A 9,790-nucleotide genomic window follows, 5' to 3' on the forward strand; every position below is an offset into this window, starting at 1 on the left:
ACAAAAAACAAAAACCTTCCGATGCATCTTCAAGTGACTGAGAATGCAAGTTGGTGTTGGTCGGAGGCTTGGAAATCAGAAATGAAAGTGAATTTTTGAAAACATGATATTTAATTGGTGAGGAATCCGAGAATTAAAACACTCATAGGGCCACAGTGATCAAGGACGCAAAATCCCGAATTTCAAGTGGCCCTAAGCACCTCTCCCCACCTGCGGAGCGCAGAATCCCGCCTCCGATTGGATTTGGCCCAATGGGATGCAAGGAAAGGGCAAGTCCCGCCTCCCAAGCAGACACCGCCCAATGGGAGCCTTCGGGGTGGGGCCGCGGGGGCCCGGGGCGCGGAGGCCTGGGAGCTGCGGCTGAACGGAGCCCTTCGCGGCTGCAGTGCCTGCTGCGGGCGGCGCGCTGCGGGAGCCGGCGGTAGGGGGCCCTGTTGAGCCTTCCGAGCCAGCCGACCGCGGCCTCTAACGCCCAGCGCCGCAGACCAGCCGGCGGCTTGACCTCCCGGGAGACTGAGGCCGAGTGTTGCGCTTCCACCGCTGGAGGCCTGACACTTGGGCGCTGAGTAGTGAGGAGACTGGATTGTGTAGACCCCTCCCCTTCACCCCAACCCACCGCCCCCAAACTGTGGCCTCTATTATGAGGCCCTTTGTGACCACTTCCTGGAGCCGGGCTGGAGAGGCCTGGGGAGCTGGAGTCTGAGAAGACGGAACGCCTGGCATAGGGGTAGCGTTTCCTCTGAAACTAGCTGCCTCGAACTAATAGATTACCCTGAATCCTCTCCCCCACATAGGAACCTTAAGCTTAACCCCTACATTTTGTCCTACAGCATGGCAGGAGATGAAGAGAAAAAATGAATTTTACGTCAAATTCCTTTTTGCAACCTCCACTTACTAATTACTTCCTGCTGGGCATGAGTGATGAAAAGAAGAATAAGGTCTGGTCTTAAAGGGTGTCAATTTGATGGATACTACTGAGCAGATTAGTGCAAAAAAATATTAGACATAGCTGCTATCACAGCAGAATATGTAGGGTCTTGAGGCTTCCCAGCAGAGGAGTGAGTTCTGCCTGTGGAGGTGCAGAAAGACTTGAGAGGAGGTGGTTAACATTGACTGTTGGAGATGAGCAGGGTCTTGGGTAGACAAACTAGATTGGGGCACAGCTGGAGTGGGATTCTGGAAACCACAGGTAGATCTGAAAACCTGCCTGGGGCTGGGAGGACACCAACTAAATCAAGTGCTCGCTCTTGTCATTGCTGTCTGGGCACCTAATAAACTCTTGAATCTCAGCCATATAACTTTAGGTCTTATTTTCCTGGGCTACAGATGAGAGATGCAAGCCTGGAAGTTAGGCTATTTCATAAATTCATGCTGTTGGTGTGTTTGTGAGTAAGGAATGTCAATCTAGGACCTTCTGATCACAAATCCTAGGCAATTCCCAGTCCCCCACAGGAACCAGGCCAAGAAATTGACTATTTTTAAGGGTGGCGGGGAGGGTCTCATTGAAAGGTCTCAGGCAAGGCAGTAAAATGAATAGACTTGACAAAGCAGCTACTTGCAGAGAGATGGTAGGAGCTGCAAGAGAAGTCCAGAGATGAATGGGTTTCTCCAGGCAAAACTTGTAAAATGCTTGGAGGTTGGGGCTTGAGGGAGTGATTCAGAAAACCTGATTATCACTGCCTAGGCACTGAAGGCTGTCAGGGAGGCTTGAGAAGAGTCGGCTCCCAAGCAGGACAGTGACAAGAGAAAGAGATCCAGGGCCACAGGCTGCTGAGAGACCACCTCAGGTTAGAGGTGCAAGGAGTTGGTGGATTTAGCAATTAGGAAGTGGCTGCTGACCTTTGCCATATCATGTTTAGGTGAAGGCAAAAGCAAGATTTGAGGAGATAGGTATTCACTAAGTGGAAAAAAAAAAAGTTTAGAATCTTATTTTTTTTTAAAGATTTTATTTATTCATAGAGACACAGAGAGAGAGGGCGGGGGGCGGGGGCGCAGAGGCACAGGAAGAGGGAGAAGCAGGCTCCATGCAGGGAGCCTGAGGTGGGACTCAATCCCGGGTCTCCATGATCATGTCCTGGGCTAAAGGTGGCGCTAAACCGCTGAGCCACTCGAGCTGCCTTTGTTTTTTATTTTAAAAAGCAGGTTCGGGGATCCCTGGGTGGTGCAGCGGTTTGGCGCCTGCCTTTGGCCCAGGGCGCGATCTTGGAGACCAGGGGTCGAGTCCCACGTCGGGCTCCCGGTCCATGGAGCCTGCTTCTCCCTCTGCCTATGTCTCTCTCTCTGTGTGTGACTATTATAAATAAATAAAATAAATAAAAAGCAGGTTCGGTCAGCCTGCGTGGCTCAGCGGTTTAGTGCCTGCCTTCAGTCTGAAGCTTGATCCCCCAGGATCAGGTCCAGCGTCAGGCTCCTGCATGGGGCCTGCTTCTCCCTCTGCCTGTGTTGTGTCTCTGCCTCTCTCTCTCTGTGTCTCTCATGAACAAATAAATAAAACCTAAAAAGAAAAGAAAAAAGCAGGTTACTATATAGAAGACCATTCACCAAGCTGACAACAGTGGTTGTCTTGAGGGGAAAGGTGTTAGACAACCTATTGCTTTCTTCATGATATTCTGAGATAGTTGATGTTGCTTTTTTATCAGAAAAAAAAATAAATTGAAATATTTTGTGAATTAGGGGTTCCTGGGTAGAATTGGCTAAGCATCTGCCTTTGGCTGAGGTTATAACCCGAGGGTCCTGCGATCGAGCCCCACATTTGGCTCTCTGCTCAACAGGGAGAAATCAATAAATATTTATTTTATTTTATTTTTAAAGATTTTATTTATTTATTCATGAGAGACACAGAGAGAGAGAGAGAGGCAGAGACACAGGCAGAGGGAGAAGTAGGCTCCATACAGGGAGCCCAACATGGGACTCAATCCCAGGTCTCCAGGATCACACCCTGGGCTGAAGGCAGGTGCTCAATCGCTGAGCTACCCAGGGATCCCCAATAAATATTTTTTTAAAATATATTCTTAGGGGGATCCCTGGGTGGTGCAGCGGTTTAGCGCCTGCCTTTGGCCCAGGGCGCTATCCTGGAGACCCGGGATCGAATCCCACGTCGGGCTCCCGGTGCATGGAGCCTGTTTCTCCCTCTGCCTGTGTCTCTGCCTCTCTCTCTCTCACTGTGTGCCTATCATAAATAAATAAAAAATTAAATAAAATAAAATATATTCTTAGGCTTCCTCCAAATCTGCTGAGTCAGATTCTGGAGAGAAAAAGCCTAGAAAAGAAAAAAAAAAAAAAAGAAAGAAAGAAAAAGAAAAAGACTAGAAAACAAATAACCCAGGTGATTCTTAGGCTCTGGTGAGCTTGGGGAGCACTGCATTGTACCTTCCCATCTCTCTTAAGAGGTGCCACTCAGGACTGGGTTTCCCTGCTGGATAGAAGGGCATAGCCCAGGGATCAAAGGGAGGCCAAGAAGTTAACTTTCGACAAGAAAAAGGATGGCCCCTTAGGGAAGTACAGCTGTAGAGGAGTGTGGAGGGTGTGTGTATTATGGATTAGCCACTGACCCCTAAGTTGGAGAGCTCACCTCTAATAAAGGGGTGCTGCCCTGTAGTAGATGATTTGAGGCCAGGGTAAGAGTTTAATGTGGCTGGTGGGGGGAGCAGAACAGAGGAAAGAAACTCCCTTTGATAGTGGACGGTTTCCGGGACATAGAACAGCAGCAGGACTATAGAGATTCTCAAACATTCCTGTTCCAAGATGGTCCAGTGAAGGCAAGGAGTAATTGGTGATGAGGGTAGAGAAGTCAGCCTTTGAGAGGCCTTGTTTAGCCTGCTAAGGAGCTTGGAAGTCATCCCGAGAACAAAGGGAATTCTTGAAGGAGCAGCAGAGTGGTATGCAGTAAGATATGTGTTTCCAGATAGATCACTGATTGTATCAGGAGGACAGGGGTCCCTGGGTGGCCCAGCGCTTTAGCGCCGCCTTCAGCCCAGGGCATGATCCTGGAGTTCTGGGATCAAGTCCCACTTCGGGCTCTCTGCATGGAGCCTACTTCTCCCTCTGCCTGTGTCTCTGCTTCTCTCTCTGTGTGTCTCATGAATAAATAAAATCTTAAAAAAAAAAAACAAAAAAAAAAAACGCAGGAAAACAAATGGGATGGATGTAATTATCAGAAGTGTTGCATGAGGGTAAGTAAATTGGTAATTTGTGAGACATGTTAGACATTGATAAGTAAGTAGAATGTATTCCTGTGAACTGAGATAGAAAAAGAGGGAAGGCTGGGGCTCCTGGGTGCCTCAGTTGGTTGAACGTCTGCCATCAGCTCAGGTCATAATCTCGGGGTCCTGGGATGGAGCCCCCGTGTCAGGCTCTATGCTCAGCGGGGTCTGCTTCTTCTTCTCCCTTCTCCCCTCTCCCTGCTCATGTTCTCTCTCTCTCTCTCAAATAAATAAATAAATAAATAAATAAATAAATAAATAAAATCTTTAAAAAGAAAAAAGAAAGGGAGAGGAGGCCAACCAGGTGTTCACGATATTCATGATACCCTAAATATATGATCTGAGGCACTTGAAATTCAGGAGGCGTCTGTCTGACAGGACAGATGCACATTGAATAACCTAGAATATAGGCTGTATGATCCTTCCATCCAACTTGTACCCCACTGCTTTCCTCTTGCTCCTCACTGTGTGCTTTACCCTTATCCAATAAACCATGTGTCAAGCATCTTAATTTGGTCGATGAGCCTTTTTTAAATTTTTTAAATTTATTTATGATAGTCACAGAGAGAGAGAGAGAGAGAGAGAGAGAGAGGCAGAGACATAGGCAGAGGGAGAAGCAGGCTTCATGCACCGGGAGCCCAACGTGGGATTCGATCCCGGGTCTCCAGGATCACGCCCTGGGCCAAAGGCAGGTGCTAAACCGCTGCGCCACCCAGGGATCCCCCGGTCTATGAGCCTTTTTATTAAAGTTTATTTCAGAAAAAAAAAAAAAAAAAAAAAAAAATAAAGTTTATTTCAGGAATGCCTGGGTGGCTTAGCGATTTGGCGCCTGCCTTTGGCCCAGAGCATGATCCTGGAGTCCTGGGATTGAGTCCCATGTCAGGCTCCCTGCATGGAGCCTGCTTCTCCCTCTGCCTGTGTCTCTGCCTCTCTCTCTGTGTGTCTCTCATGAGTAAATAAATAAAATCTTAAATAATAATAATAAAGTTGATTTCATTTTTGTTTTTAGTAATCTTTACACCCAATGTGGGGCTCGAACTCACGACCCTGAGATGAAGAATCATGCTCCAATGACTGAGCCTGCCAGGTGCCCTAGTCTGTGAGCCTTTTTATTCTATGACTTCTGGGATGACTTCCTGGTACTGCACCAGCAGGCTACTATAGCATCAAGGTCATTCCCCACACCACAACCCAGCTCTGACTTGAGTAAGTGGGTAGACTGGATGGTGATGTCACCTATCAGGAATATAGGAAGAAGGTCCGGTTGTTTTATGGGGGGGGGGGGAGGCTAAGGATATACTCAGTTTGGATGTGTTGAGTTTGAGGCAATGTAGGACTCTAGGTCAAGAGGGCCAACAGGTGGTTGTTCATACTGACGTGAAGTACAGGGATTTAGATACTGGTGGTCATTACTATTTAAAGCAATGAGCTTGGGTGAGAGCCTGTTGAGAAACAAAAGTTTTCCTTCCCACTATTCACTCTCCATTTCCTTTACTATCCCTTTGGTGCCCTAAAAGTACAGGAACCTTGTAGGGCCATGTCGTATGTTGAAGCCTGTGAGGGATAAACCCTGACCACCATTTATTTTCCCTCAGCCAGGTATACTCTGTGATAGAACTTCATTGCTCTTTCCCAGCTCAGTGCTGGGCAAGCTCCTTAGGAATCTCAAACTACTTGGAGGACTAGCCTTTCTTATGGTGCTGCAAGGAGAGCATGGGGCTTCTCATGCCAGGCCATGGTCCCAGAGCTTGGGAGAAGCTGACTCTCAGACTGAATGTCAGAGCTCAGCACCTTATCATCATGCCAAGGACCTGATGAAGCAGAACAATTACAACAAAGGTGACTGGGGGTGGGGTGGAGGGGTGGGGAGGGGGCAGTCTTGGTGGAAGACTCACTACAGGCCTAAAGATACGGAACCAGGCATTCGTTATCATTCAACTATTTATTCAGTTTGGGCACCAAATAAATATGCCGGGTGCTCTAGACATAGCATCCTCCACTGAGATTGGATAGTATCTCTTCCTTCCACCTAAGGGATTATATCTCTGAACCCAAACCCTATTATGTACCCAGTGATGCCAAAAAGACTGCATATTAGGTGTTGAGTATTGGCAAATGTAGGATGTAAGTGTAACTCCCCGCCTTTAGCCCAGCAGAGGAATAGGAATAGAACTCCCCATTGCCTCTGGGCTCCCAAGCCTTCCCTTCAGGTGAAAACACAATTCCAGCTTTTTCAAATCCAGAGTCTGGGAAATAACTGGCCTTTTTCTGACAGTCACTTCCCTACCCCCACCAGTAGTTCACAGGAACCCTGGAGACTGGTCGGGGTCTGAAGTGAAGCACCTTCTAACTTACATCTTCTTTTTTTATCTAGCAAACATCTGAGGGTCATGAAAATGCTGTACATTGTGCATCACCAATAATACACATGACAGTAGCAGCTACCAGTCCTTGAATTCTTTTTTTTTTAAGATTTTATTTATTAAAAAAAAAAAGATTTTATTTATTTATCCACAAGACACAGAGAAAGAGAGAGGCAGAGACACAGGCAGAGGGAGAAGCAGCCTCCAGGTAGGGAGCCCAATGTGGGACTGGATCCCAGGACCCCGAGATCACACCCTGAGCCAAAGGCAGATGCTCAACCACTGAGCCACTCAGATGTCCTAGTCCTTGAATTCTTTTCTTTTTTTTTAGTCCTTGAATTCTTATAGGTGGGTTTTACATGAACACTGGCATACATTCTTTCATTGGATTTTTACTTCCAAGGTCCTTACCTTGGAAAAAAAAATAGTCCTTACTATTTAAAAAAAATTTTTTTTAAGATTTTATTTATTTATTCATAGAGATGCAGAGAGAGAGAGAGGCAGAGACACAGGCAGAGGACTTGATCCCGGGACTCCAGGATCATGCCCTGGGCTGCAGGCGGCGCTAAACCGCTGCACCACCGGGGCTGCCCAGTCCTTACTATTTTTATCTCGGATTCCCAGATGAGGAAAGTAGGGCTCAGAGGCTCAGAGAGGCTCATTTACATTAGCCTTGGGCCATACAGTCTGCAATAGCGTTTAGATCTGGATGTCAGCAGGATGCTGTGCAGGGACCGCAATGGCTTTCCACCCTCAACAGGTCTCAGCGTGGTGAGGTGACAAGACCCAGTGTCATCAGTGCCATAAGTGTGGCATGAGCAAGCCACTTGCTGCAAGAGATGGAGGGTGGGATGCAGCGTGACTTTGCTGGGATGCAGGAGAGTGGAGACAGGTCTAGGAGAATGAGCGAAGGTTAATCAGTTGGAGAAGGGAATTCCAGGCATTTTGGGAAGTGGTGGGAGTGGAGGTGGAGAAAGCCACTGTTTGCTCTCCTGTAACTTTGGTGTTCAGGAGTTTTGGCATTTCAGAGTCACATGGCCTCCAGACACTGGTAGTTTGTGAGTCGCTAGGGAACCAGAGCATCGGAGAACACAGGCCAGGACTTCTCAGCATGTGGGAGTTTTTCCACTCCAGCAAGAGCAAGCCGAGAAAAAAGCAGAACTGCATGTGGGGAGAAGAGGAAAGAGCAAGGCTTCCTGACCCAGAGCTGCATCTACTCTCTTCAGAAATACCTGGGAGCTGGGGTGGGGCCCGGACTCGGTTGGAGTGACAAGTGTGGACTGATCAGTGTCAGAGGGAGGGGAGGGGGGATGGGGAGACCCGGCTAAGCAGGCCTCTCAGCCAACCACTCCTTCATTACTTCCATCATATTACCTGCGCCCTTTCTGAGCATACTTCCCTGGCTGACCAGCCTAGCCATTCTGCTTGCCTTCTCTCCCATGTATTTGGTGAACCCTTTCTCTACCTGGTCTTCAAGGGCTCTCCACCAGGGCTTAGCACTCAAGAGCACTCAGGGTAGGGCATGGCCTGTATGGATGCATGCATGACATTTTGGCCAGACTAGAGGCAGCAAGTTCCCTGGTCCAGGCCTTTTGGTCTCCTTTCCACTGCTCCTCCCTGTCCCACTAGTGTGTGTGACTCTCTGTAAAGCCCCTGGAAAGGAGCCCATCCCAACACGTGGGGCCCTTGCCTCTGTCCTCCAGCAGTACTGCAACTAATCTAGCTGACAGACAGGCTGCCTCTGAACCCTGAATCCCCAGGACCTCAAGCCACCTGATCCCCTGAGGGATGGGACTGCTTACAGCCTGAGATGCCCTTTGAAGTGAGCAGAGGCCCTCCTGTCTTGGGGGAGCACCCGGCCAATGCTGGGTCTCTGCAGGAGCTCAGATGAGCAGTCAGGGTGGCCCAGGTAAAGGTAGAAGAGGGGAGAGTCTAGCTGGTCCATCAGGGGCCCCCATGGCCTCACCTTTCAGAGCTTCCTTGTTCTAAGCACCCCTCCAACACACACACAGTTTGGATCTTCTGTGGGCTCCTGCCTTCTGCGGTGATCGCTGTGGGTGCTACCGTACACCTTTCTCTGGAAGAAGGGCAGGACAGCAGGGATGCTTAGAATCTTAGAGCCGGGAATGACCCTAGGGATCTTCTGACATCTCTCTCTCTCTCTCTCTCCCTCTCTCTCTCTCTCTCTCTCTCTCTCTCTCTCTCGGACATTCAACCGCTGAGCCACCCAGGCATCCCCGAGGCAGGGACTTAAAGAGAGCAACTGAAGCAATATGAAAAGAAGAAGGAGTCAGTTAGGATTTTTGTTTCCTCTCAGGCTTTTTGCCTGGGTGCTCCTTCCCAGTAGACACAGGTGCCTGTGCACACACACCTGGGCTCTGTTTTCCATGATAAGTTTACCTCCTGGTGTTTCTTGTAACCTCCCAAGCACTGAAAATCAAGAGCACACTGGCGTCTCAAAATCCTCATATGTAATTTGATCAGACTTGGTGGGAATATCTGCCAGATCTCCCAGGAAGGTTGCTTGGGGGTGGGGAGGTGGGGTACAGAAAAGCCCAGTGCCAGCCTCTCACTGTGCCCCCCCCACTCCTCCAACCCCAATTTCTCTTCACCAGTGTGCAGAGAGAAATCTATATTCCCATGGCAAACGCATGACAAAGGTAGATAGAGGGGAATATAGGAACGGGGCAGCAATTTTATGTTGAGGCTGGAAGGAAATGTAGAGTTCATTTAATCCAATTCCTCCTTATTAAGTGAGGAAACTGAGGCACTGATAGGGGAGGTGCTAGGGAGCCAGAGCCAGGACCAAGAACCCTGTTCTATGGACATTTTACTCCTGACTTCTGACTTCTGATAATCTCCCAGAGTAGGCAAAGCCTGAACCTTCTCACCTCAGCCCTCCTTGCTTTCTTTTGCCTACAGGTTGATAGAACCCAGAAATCAAGATAAGTGGTCTGCTACACTGGTGTAGGGCAGGTCTCCACCGGTCTCCATCTGAGCCCTTTCAGCTGGTTCTCCCAACCAGACAGCACCCCGATGCCCCAGCAAGGGGACAGTTTGGCTGACCTCGCTTTGCAGCCAGCCAGCCAGCCACACATGGGGAGTGTGGACCTTGCCTGCCCTCCCTGAGTCTCCTGTGAGTGCCTTGCAATCAGATACTCCCATTGTCTCTGTGAAGGGCCTTGACATTGCAAGGTCATATAATAAAGGTATATGTGGAGAGTT

General features: G+C 48.8%; 1 long non-coding RNA gene across 4 annotated transcripts; it reads left to right on the forward strand.

Annotated features, from left to right (window-relative positions):
* The first annotated feature begins 340 nt into the window (after positions 1–340).
* Positions 341–9,790, forward strand: LOC140637340 (uncharacterized). 4 transcript variants are annotated; one of them, XR_012034513.1, is made up of 4 exons: positions 341–727; positions 5,212–5,408; positions 5,798–6,041; positions 7,326–7,858. It is a non-coding gene; the product is annotated as an uncharacterized lncRNA (long non-coding RNA). The 4 variants fall into 4 exon arrangements; XR_012034512.1 differs by lacking the exon at positions 7,326–7,858 and adding an exon at positions 6,577–6,644 and having other exon boundaries at positions 342–727; XR_012034510.1 differs by lacking the exon at positions 7,326–7,858 and adding an exon at positions 9,488–9,790 and having other exon boundaries at positions 343–727.

Source organism: Canis lupus, chromosome 7 (assembly GCF_048164855.1).
Source record: "Canis lupus baileyi chromosome 7, mCanLup2.hap1, whole genome shotgun sequence".
In the NCBI taxonomy this organism is placed as follows: domain Eukaryota; kingdom Metazoa; phylum Chordata; class Mammalia; order Carnivora; family Canidae; genus Canis; species Canis lupus.